This window comes from Eleutherodactylus coqui, chromosome 1 (assembly GCF_035609145.1).
Source record: "Eleutherodactylus coqui strain aEleCoq1 chromosome 1, aEleCoq1.hap1, whole genome shotgun sequence".
In the NCBI taxonomy this organism is placed as follows: domain Eukaryota; kingdom Metazoa; phylum Chordata; class Amphibia; order Anura; family Eleutherodactylidae; genus Eleutherodactylus; species Eleutherodactylus coqui.
In genome coordinates this window covers 99,811,148-99,821,669 of record NC_089837.1, presented here as the reverse complement: position 1 = coordinate 99,821,669, position 10,522 = coordinate 99,811,148, and the positions used below count along the sequence as shown (strand labels likewise).

At 39.6% G+C, this 10,522-nt stretch overlaps 1 pseudogene; it reads right to left on the bottom strand.

The window, feature by feature from the left end:
* Positions 1–8,658: 8,658 nt before the first annotated feature.
* LOC136610149 (G-protein coupled receptor 35-like) lies at positions 8,659–9,759 on the bottom strand (annotated as a pseudogene).
* Positions 9,760–10,522: the final 763 nt, after the last annotated feature.

Below are 10,522 nucleotides of genomic sequence, written 5' to 3'. Positions count from 1 at the left end.
GAAATGAGTGTAATTCCTGCGTTAATCCAAGCAGTAAGATTAAGGTTGGGAATGAAATATTCCAGAGTTTTTAGGGGTGTTTTTTGAGGTGTGTATGAAGAGTTTTTATCTGCTTTTTCTAGTAGATCTTTCCAAGCCTCCAAAGAAGCCAGCATGGGCAAGGAAAGGTTGGGTAAATGTAGATTCTTAACCATGTTAGGGATGCCCCACGCTAAAGTTTGAGCATGGAGAAGAAGGAGTAGTGGTTTTTGTTTATTCATTTCCATTTCCATTGTGGGCCAGGCTTTATTTGGAGTATGTTGTGTCCACGGATTTAGTTGGCTTAATATAGTAGCTTTCCTATATGATTCCAAACATGGTAAGCCTATTCCTCCTTGGTATCTATTTAGAGAAAGAATTGAGAGCGCAATTCTCGGTTTTTTATCTTGCCAGACAAACTTTGAAAGTTGTTTTTGAAATTCTGCAATGGTTTGTTTCGGTACTTGTATCGGGAGTGTTCGAAAGTAATGGAGAATCTTGGGTAGTATTATCATTTTATACGCGGATACTCTTCCTATCCATGACAATGGGCGCGTTTTGTATGTTTCCAATTCTTTTTGTATGTCAGCCAGAAGGGGAAGATAATTGACTGATATTAAATTGGATAGAGGGGAGCATAAGTTTATTCCCAAATAAGGAATGCTTTTTTCCTGCCATTGGAAAGAGAACTCTTTTTTGATGTCTTGTTTTAGTTTTTCCGATATATGAATTCCCAAAATTTGTGATTTTGTGATATTTAATTTATAGAAGGAAACCTCGGCAAAGCTAGCTAATAACTGGCAGACTTCTCTCAGGGATTTGAGTGGGTTCGTTATTGTTAACAGAATGTCGTCTGCAAACAGACTTATTTTGTGCTGTCTATGGCCTGCATTTATACCTTGTATCTCTAGATTATTTCTTATATGCTCTGCCAAGGGTTCCATAACTAATGTAAATAATAGCGGTGATAGAGGGCAGCCTTGGCGTGTGCCATTTGTGATTTGGAAAGAATTGGAGAGTGTGCCATCTACTAGTATCTTCGCTGATGGAGATGTATACAGGGCTGATATGGCATTCAGAATGTTTCCTGAAAATCCGAATTTGTTTAGGGTAGAAAAGGCGAAATCCCAATGAAGGCGATCAAAGGCCTTTTCTGCATCTAAGGCAACTAGTAGTGTCGGGGAGTGTGTTTGCTCTGTTATGTGTAGTAAGTTTAGAATGCGTCTTGTTGCATCTGAGGCCTGTCTTCCGCTTGTAAACCCCACTTGGTCGGAGTGGACTAATTCAGGAAGGATCTTTAGGAGTCTGCGAGCAATTGTTTTTGAGTAAATTTTTATATCGCAATTTAGTAGCGAAATAGGTCTAAAGTTTTCTGGTGCGGAGGGTGTTTTCCCCGGTTTCGGAATGGTCACGATTGTGGCTTCTAACATCTCTAAAGGGAAATATTTTTGTTTAATTCCTTGGTCAAATGCACGGGACATATGGAGAGACAGCTGTGGAGAAAATATTTTGTAGTAGTCGTTGGAAAATCCATCCGGACCAGGGGCTTTTTGAGCCTTCAATGACTTAATGGTATCGTTTATTTCCGATGGTGTGATTGGGGAGTTGAGACTTTCTAACTGGTTTTTTGTAAGGGTTGGCAGTTTTATCTTTTCCAGGAAGTTATTTATGCTTTGAGGTGAAGGTTGGGGTGTGTTTCTATCATCTCTTAAATTATACAGCTTGATGTAGTATTGACGAAAGATTTCCGTTATATGAGAAGGGTGTGTAATTTTGGTTTTTTGGTTTTTTGGGTCTATGATATATGGTACAGCAGTTTTTTGCGGTCTCTTTTTAATTAGTCTAGCAAACATGCGTGAGGGTTTATTGTTTGACTTGTAGAATGTTGCTCGAGTAGATTTCATATCCTTTTCAAAATTGTCTAGCAAAGTCTTTCTAAGTTTTTGTCGGAGTATAAAAAGATTTTTGTGTAGATCCTCAGAGGGCGATTCTTGTATCTTTTTTTCTGTTTTGGAAATTTGTGTGGTGAGCGAATCTAATTGTTTGTTTTTTTCCTTTTTATGATGTGAGCTAATTTTGATAAGGGTGCCTCTTATATATGCCTTGTGGGCATTCCAAATGGTTATTGGGGATACATCAGGTGTGACATTGTTTTTAAAATATTCATTTATATCCGCTTGGATGTTTTCCCGATAGTTTGGGAGTTTCATAAGGAATGTGTTATTTTTCCAAGTTCTGGTTTTCCCTTGTGTATGGTCCAATGTGATCGATATTGTAACAGGTGCATGGTCAGTCCATGTTATTAGACCCACTCGGGCCTCTGTGAGGGATGGAAGTGCGTCTCTATTCACAAGGATAAGGTCTATCCTTGAGAAGGATTTAAACCTAGAGGAATAGAAGGAGAATTCTTTAGAGGAAGCGTTCAGGCATCTGAACGTATCGTACAGTGATTCTTTTTGGAGCCAAGGAGACAGGGATGGGGTAGACCTAAGGAGCCCCTTTGATGAATCCAGTATTTTATCTGGCACTGTGTTAAAATCGCCACAAATGATCAGGGTACCCACCTCGCACCTCCTTATTTTCTTTGTTAGTTTGTTTAGAAAGCGTATGGGAGATTTATTTGGTGCGTACAAGTTTACCAGAGTGAATGGTTTAGCATTAATAGTACCTATCAAAATAAGGTATCTCCCCGCAGGGTCTATAATTTGTTTTGATATTTCCGTTTGCAGTGTATCTCTGAACGCAATCATCGTACCCGCACACTTTCTGGGTGCGCATGAAAAGAATATTTTTGGAAATTTATTGTGCGAGATATTAGGCCCTGTAGAGGCTACGAGGTGGGTCTCCTGGACACACAATACATCTGCGTTGGAAGAAATTGCTTCCTTCCAGAGAGAGGATCTCTTAAATGGAGAGTTTAAGCCGTTAGCATTGATAGACAGTATTTTGACTGACATTTTGTTCTCAACAGTATTTGTTATTACAATGGGGGAGGACGACTGGACCAACCGTTAACATAAGAACCTAAGGTATAGATAAGCAATTTATAGCATAAATAACTTGCTCTATGTAATAATAAATCTTGTTATTTTATGCACTTATCAGGAGCACTATTATGCGTAAATACAAATGGATTTACCAAAACTATTAAATCAGAAGACAATAAGAAATGGTAGAAATTGTCTCAGGCTAAAGGCCTGTACAATACTTGCGGGGGGGGGGGGGGGGGGTGAAAAAGTTTGCCTGGGTGTTTCAGCCTGGCAGGTCCACCTCTAATGGTGAGATGAGCTTCCTATTTCAGAATGTTCCTCATTTGTAGCTCGAGTCCCTGGATCTTGTGGAATCTTTTCCTTCCATAGGAGTTTGCCGTTGTGGGAGAGGTAAGTTTATGCCCCAGGATTTGCATAGTTGAAAGGCATCCTCTGGTTTGAGGATTGCATGGGTTACGTCATCCTTTCTAATCAGGATTTTGGTGGGGAATCCCCATCTGTAAGGAATTTTTTGCTGACGTAAGGCTGTAGTGATGTGAAGGAATTTTTTCCTTTCCTGCATGGTGGTTTTGGATAAGTCTGTGAATAGACGGATGCCTTCGTATGGTGACGGTAATTGGTTTGCTTTCCGTACAGCAGACATGAAAGCTTCCTTCGTTTGGAAAAAATGTATTCTAGCGATAATGTCCCTTGGTACAGAGTCTGGGAGATAACTAGGCTTGGGAAGTCTATGGGCTCTGTCGACCGCCAGGTCTAGTGCTGATGCGTTAGGAAGCATAGTCGCCATTAGGCGGTTTAGATAATCAGGAATTTCAGATGTTAATATAGACTCCGGCACTCCTCTGACTTTAATATTGTTTCTTCTATTCCTGTCTTCCATGTCTGCTATTTTTGCTTTTAGTTGGGATACTTTGTCTACAAGCTCATAATGTGCGTCTATCAACGCGTTATGGGACTGCGAGAATTCTCCCATTTTGTTCTCCGTATGAGAGACTCTAGCTCCAATATCTTCTAGTGACGTTTTTATGGAGGATTTTAAGGAGTGGAAATTTAGTTGCAGTGAGTCACTTAAGGCCATCACCATATCCTTTATAAATGCTTCAGAAGCTGGTTGTGAGGAAGAGGGCAGAGCAGATATATACTCTTTAAGAGTTACATCTTGAGATGCTGCATTTGTAGCTTCCTCTATTCTGGGTCTTTGTTTTTGTGGGCTTTCTGACGGTGAGTGGTCTATATTTTCCTGCAGGGGGGTCGGCGCCATTTTGTGAGTAACATGTGCAGCATGTGGGGCCATGTTCTGTCTCTTCCCTGCTATGTTGTGTTGGATAGGGGTTTTGTGTGTTCCACTCACCGGATCCTGCAGCAGCTGCTCCGGAGGAGGTCCTGCCTGTGTCTCTGGAGAAGAGGAATCTTCCCTTCGTCGTCCTGCTTTAGACGCCGGGGGTGTCGGAGCGCTCTCTGCATCAGCGTGTCTTGTGACCGGCGCTGCAAAGAAATCATCCAGCCGCTTAGGCTGGGAGCGCTGGGTCCGTCTGCGGGACATCTCCTGACAGCTGACAGCTTGCGGAGGTGATTGCCGGTGTTTCCAGCGGAGGAGGAAGCTTTTCCCGTCGGTATGTAGTCGCTTTGGTGGTTTACCTAGCGGAGGTCCGGTTCTAAGCTGCCATCTTGCGCTCGTCCAGGCCACGCCCCCCCGATGTATCCATATTTTAATACCTCTCCTTAGACTTTAATGGATGTCCTACATCCTTTAAAGTGTATTCCATGCAGTACCTGCTGTCAGTGGTGCAGCTCTCATTGATTTTTACTGAGAGCTGAGCCTGAAATTACAAGCCCCGGCCACTACAAAGGAGTCAGACAGTATCTTCTGCTCCAACCCTGGTGATAATGAATCCTGGATCTGATATTAGGCACGTCTGGAAAACTCTTTTAAAGTGGACTAAACTAATGCAGCCTACATTTTTAAAGTGTGTATGTTATACAGTCATGTAAATATATTCCCAGATTTTCATTATTTTTGTATTATAGTCCATAAAATACAGATAGGAATAATGCTCATCTGCAAGAGAACTTAAATTGTAAATCTTTAGTGGGAGGGACCTTTCTAATTTGCCTCATTGTTTGTTACTATGCTACATTACTTTACCTTACTATTTTATATTTCTTGCTTCCCCAATTGTAAGCCCCTACAGAATATGTTGACACTATTGAAATAAAGATTATTATTGGAATAAAAACATGTTTGAAATATGAGGCTGTATTATTCTGCTGCTGTCCAGTGAATCTGCGAGAGATGGTCAGCCACCAATAAATCGCTATATTGAAAAAAACCTACAATGCTGGTAGTTTAAGCCTGATAGAGATCATTTGCAATGTGCAAAACCACAGGGCACTTCTCTTTTTGGTGACTTTTCGTGCACAAATATCTCAGTTTGCAAGAAAACACAAACAAAGTTAAATGAGGATATCACAGAGTTATAGTTTGAATGATTTGAGCTCATTACTTGTTGTGTGTGGGGGGGGTAAATAAATCTATTCACAGAATATGCAACAGCAATAATTTAATGTGCTGGTAAATTAGAAAATTATTTAGATTATATCAATCTGGTTTCCTGTCCCACACTCTGGCACAACAGTATTTCTCCTTATAAAATACATTTTGTCTGGGCAACACTAGCACAAAAAGGACAACGTTGCAAATCCAGCACCCACCAACTTCTATGGAGCCATACTGTACCTCAGTATGTCTCTGACGTCATACAAAGGTATATGGTGGTCTGTAGACTATAGGACACTTGGTGAATCCCACTACCAAAAATACCCTATGCTTTTCAGAACTCAGGAATTCATTTTACATATTATAATTAACCTAGTTCTCTTCATCTAAGCACACAGCTATGTGTCTAAGTTGTTGTCTTGTCTTCACATCACAAGAGTGAGACCCGTCATTTCACAAAGCCTTAACACATCCAAAAACAATAAGGGGGCATGCTTCCAGATACGCTAGTTTTATGTACAAACCACTTGGTTGCACTAAAGGTCAAATGACACTAATGTAGTAAACAGGACTGTACACTCCATAACAATATGTGGACTCTGATGTAATGTATATGTCACTTTAAGAGTTTATGATTGGTCAACTACACTTTGCTCCTGAATCACAACCTAAGATAGAGGTGTAAGTCAGGTTGCCAGGAGATAGGCAGCCTGTAAATGGTGGCTAGGTCCTCCACATGGGTTGGTAGTACAGGATGATATGAAATAGAGGGGAGGGGTTTAGCAAGGGAGATCTCAAAAAGAGGGAAAAGAAGGAAGGATGGAATGCTAGTAAGAAGGAACACAAGTTGAGAAACAGTGTGGTGGGAAGCTGAATTAAATGTGAGTATCCAAAGATGTGTAATATCTACAGAGAAAAGGAAGAGAAACTAAAGTAAAACAGGAGTTTCAGAAAGCTAAAGAAAATAGCCAAAACCAGGAGAATTAGCAGACAAGCTAAAGTAAATGAGATGCCATAGAAGGGAAGTTTTGTAATTGAAAGAGTAAAAGAAACAGAAGAGAAAAGCAGGAGGACAGAAAGGATTCATGTGCTTATTTACTGTTAAAGAGCCAAAAGTATTCAGATAAAATGTCTGCTCTTCATGCCTGCACTCTGACTTTTAGCCAACTCCCCTGTCTGTGTGGTAGGAACTGATACTTTTACCTTATTTCCTGCCACACCCACAGGTGTTTTATCTCATTTAAGGTACATGAATGCCTGTCAAAAAGCCCCCTACCGGCTATTCTGTGTACTGCCCTTCTACAAAGGATACGGTATGGAAGCTCTTTCCACCAGCAACTGTTTTAGGTGTTGGCCAGAAAAGACACATTTGTTTCATTGCTTATGGCAATGTCCAATAATGCAACAATTCTGGCAAAATATATATGTTTACCATCAAGTATCAAACCAATTAGGCTTCATTGATTCCAATATATACCATATTTAGTTATGTAGATGTAGGTAAGATGCAATATATGCCAAGTAGCAGAAAATTTCCCTGTATGATTTTAGCAGAAGAGGTAAAGTCAACTCTACACCCCTGGATACAACAATTTTACTGCCACAATTAGGTTACTTTTGGCTTTTTTGATGAAAATGGACTGGGTAGACCTGCCAGCTTAGAAGGAGACACAGGTACATCACTTTTTCAAAAGGTGGGTGAAATTTAATACAATATTGCCAAGACATATACAAAAAATCCATTAAAGAATGTTTTTATCTGTCTGCAGGGTATCAAAAGCATTTACTGATGAGTGATCCACCAGTCTCTCCATCAAGGAAAAGATGCTTGAAAAACTGGTGTATTGGAGTATTGTGTGTGTTTGGATGTGTCTGGCATAGCCAAATGATGTCTTTCGACCGAGTTACTGGAAGTAAGAAAACTGTAAAAGGCAGATGGAATGGACAGAGCTAAAAGAAAGCTTCCTAATTCCACCCCCCCCCCCCCCCCTTCCACACACACCACACCACACATTCTTTGGTCTTTTTCCCCATTTACCCTCCCCCATGTGTTTTTTAAAAAATTCATAGTGATGTTATAAGATTTTATATAACTGGATAATGTTTGGATGTTGGAAAGACACAGATGAATTATCTGATAAAAAGGACTATAAGAATAAATCCCATAATCAAGCGGTTATTCAACACCTGAATGATGGACATCTGCTTTTTATATAGGACTATAGATCTCCAGAAATTGTTCATGCAAGCAAAAAACAGTTATATCTCATGACCCAGTTTCATCCTCCTGCTTTCATTCTTTGACATAACAGATGTAGCATTAAAGAGGAATGGCTGAGTTTTGTTTTCCAAAAACATGTTCCCCATGCAGCAACAAAACAAACAGACATGTTCTTGCCTCTCCTGACTCCCAGTATCTCCCATGCCACTATGTGGTCCTACATGCCCATTGTTTGCTCACAGGCTGTAGTTTAATCTGTGTACAGGATGTCACAGGCTACAGCAGCCAATGACAAAGCTCACTGATTGAGTGCTTAGCCCTGTCATTGGCCGCAGCAGCCTGTAACATTCCATAAACAGGCTGCTGTAGCCTGTGAACCTGTTGTCACACAGATGACCCGGAGTAGCGGCTTGGGAGCTAGAAGAGGTAAGAATATGTCTGTTTGTTATGTTACTGCACGGGGAACATGTTTTTGAAAAAAAAAAAAATTAAGACAAGCCCCTTAAGGTTTTATGTGTTAAAATCAATAAAGAACATTTAAATATACAGAAGTATATTGAATTTTTATGTAAAAAAACAATGTCGGGATGCTTCACCGGATGTTTTATTACTGAACTATCCTCCCATACAAGCATTCCTTTTAAGAGAGAATAACACCACAATATGCTACTAAGTTGTAGAGACTCCATGTGCTTATGTGCAGGTTCTTGAACTTCATGAATGAGTCCTTAGATTTACATAAAATCTGTGTGGACCGAGGCTATACAGTCTCTGTGGCTCCATATTATATTCCTGTTCTCTTCTAGCAGATAATATATTTGTCCTGCCATATTCATAGCCCAATGTAAGAAACATCTCTGTATACTTGAACAGAAATCCGAGGAATTTGGTGGTAAACTGAGGTCTGTGAATGCAGTTTATGAATATTATGGCTCTGTACAACAAACACGTATATGTATGAGGCCTTAATCGTAATGCTATGTTATGTCTATCTACCCAAATTGATTGTTTGTAGGTTTATGGCACACAAGAAGATCTGCATTTACATAAAGTGAACTGTTTAGAAAGAATATCCTGAAATTCACTGGCTGCAAAGTAGTAGATCACTGAATCCAGAACACAATTTAAGTTTGCTATGAAGTTTGCCACATGAATAAACTCATTAATGTTTTCAAGTATGTTACAAGATATCCTGAGGCTTTCAGCAACAAAACGGATTGTGTATCCTATGTGAATAGGCAAGAAGCAAATAATAAAACTTACTAAGTTGGCAATAACTAATTTCACAGCTTTCTCGACAGAACATTGCTTGTAAGTATCCATTCTTGTTCTGACCCTTAGAGTCATAATGACCTTTCCAGAACAAAAGCTTATAGTTAGCAAGGGAAGGAGAAATCCAACAATCTCAAAGACTGGGGACAAAAAAAAGGGGCGAGTGCTGTCCTTCTGAAAACATGTGGTAAATTCATAGTCTATATCTTCCAAATTCCTCAGTATGCAAATTGTAATGCATATAATCCAGAAGATACAACAAGAGACAGAAACCTTCCTGAGTCATATCCAACTTTTGTATTTCAGTGGGTGTCTGATCGCCAAGTATCGGTCAAACGCAATAGCTGTGATAGTGAAAATGCTCATGTACATATTCACAAACTACAAGGACATTAAGGCTTTACACAATTTAGTTCCAAGGTCCCATTTGTGTAAGAAAACATAAAGTCTGAATGGAAAGGTCAAAACAGCCAAGATGTCGGCGATCATCAAGTTCCTCATGAAAAGAGTAGTTACTGTCCATTCTTTCTTTTTGCAACAAAAAATCCAAAGAGCCAAAACATTACATATAATGCCGAAAATAAAAAGGGGAATATAAGAAATAAGGCTGAAAGTCTTAAATGTTAATCCTGATGGGACGTGAGTTGTAAAGGAGCAATTACTGGCTTCAGACTCCATTGGGATGGTATAGATGTAATAAGGCAGCGTTTACATGATGTCCTTACAGTCGAACAAGTCCCATAGTTACCATCTTCCTTCTAGTTGTGTCTTGAACTGTGCAGGATTAAGAAGCCACCATTCTAACTTTTTCAAGGCTGAAAGTTTTAAATGTTAATTTTATTGGGACGTGAGTTGTAAAGGAACAATTATTGGCTTCAGACTACATTTGGTTGATATAGATATAATAAGACAGCGTTTACATGATGTCCTTAGAGTCGAACATATCCCATTGTTACCATCTTCCTTCTAGTTGTGTCTTGAACTGTGCAGGCTTAAGAAGCCACCATTCTAACTTTTTCACAAGTCAACGATAAATCACTCTTTACCACAGCCGTCCTTGTTCTGAAAAATAAGTTAGCATAATAAGATGCACGTTATTGTACAAAAAATGACATTTTTGAGTAACAAATGCCAAATATTACAGGGACAGGCAATGTTCCCTTAGGCTTCATGCACATGACAATATTATGGCTTTCTACAACTTCAAAGTTGTACAGAGCAGTAATAGGGCACAAGGGAGATTTTATTGGACCTCCAGTACCTCTGTATACCCTAGTGTGTAAATGAGGTCCTTATCTTTGCTCTCTGGAAGCGAGAGAGTTAAAACAACAATAGTCCTCATCTGGTCCATCAACTCTCCTTGTCTGCATGGCATGTTGTCTCAACACTATCATTTCCGAGAGATAAGTGGATATGTGTTAAAATAAGAATGTCAGTATTAAGGCTGATTTAGACACAACGAGAATTGCTCAAAATTCGCTCAAAAGAGCGATTCTCATTCTGTCTAAATGCACTGACAATGTG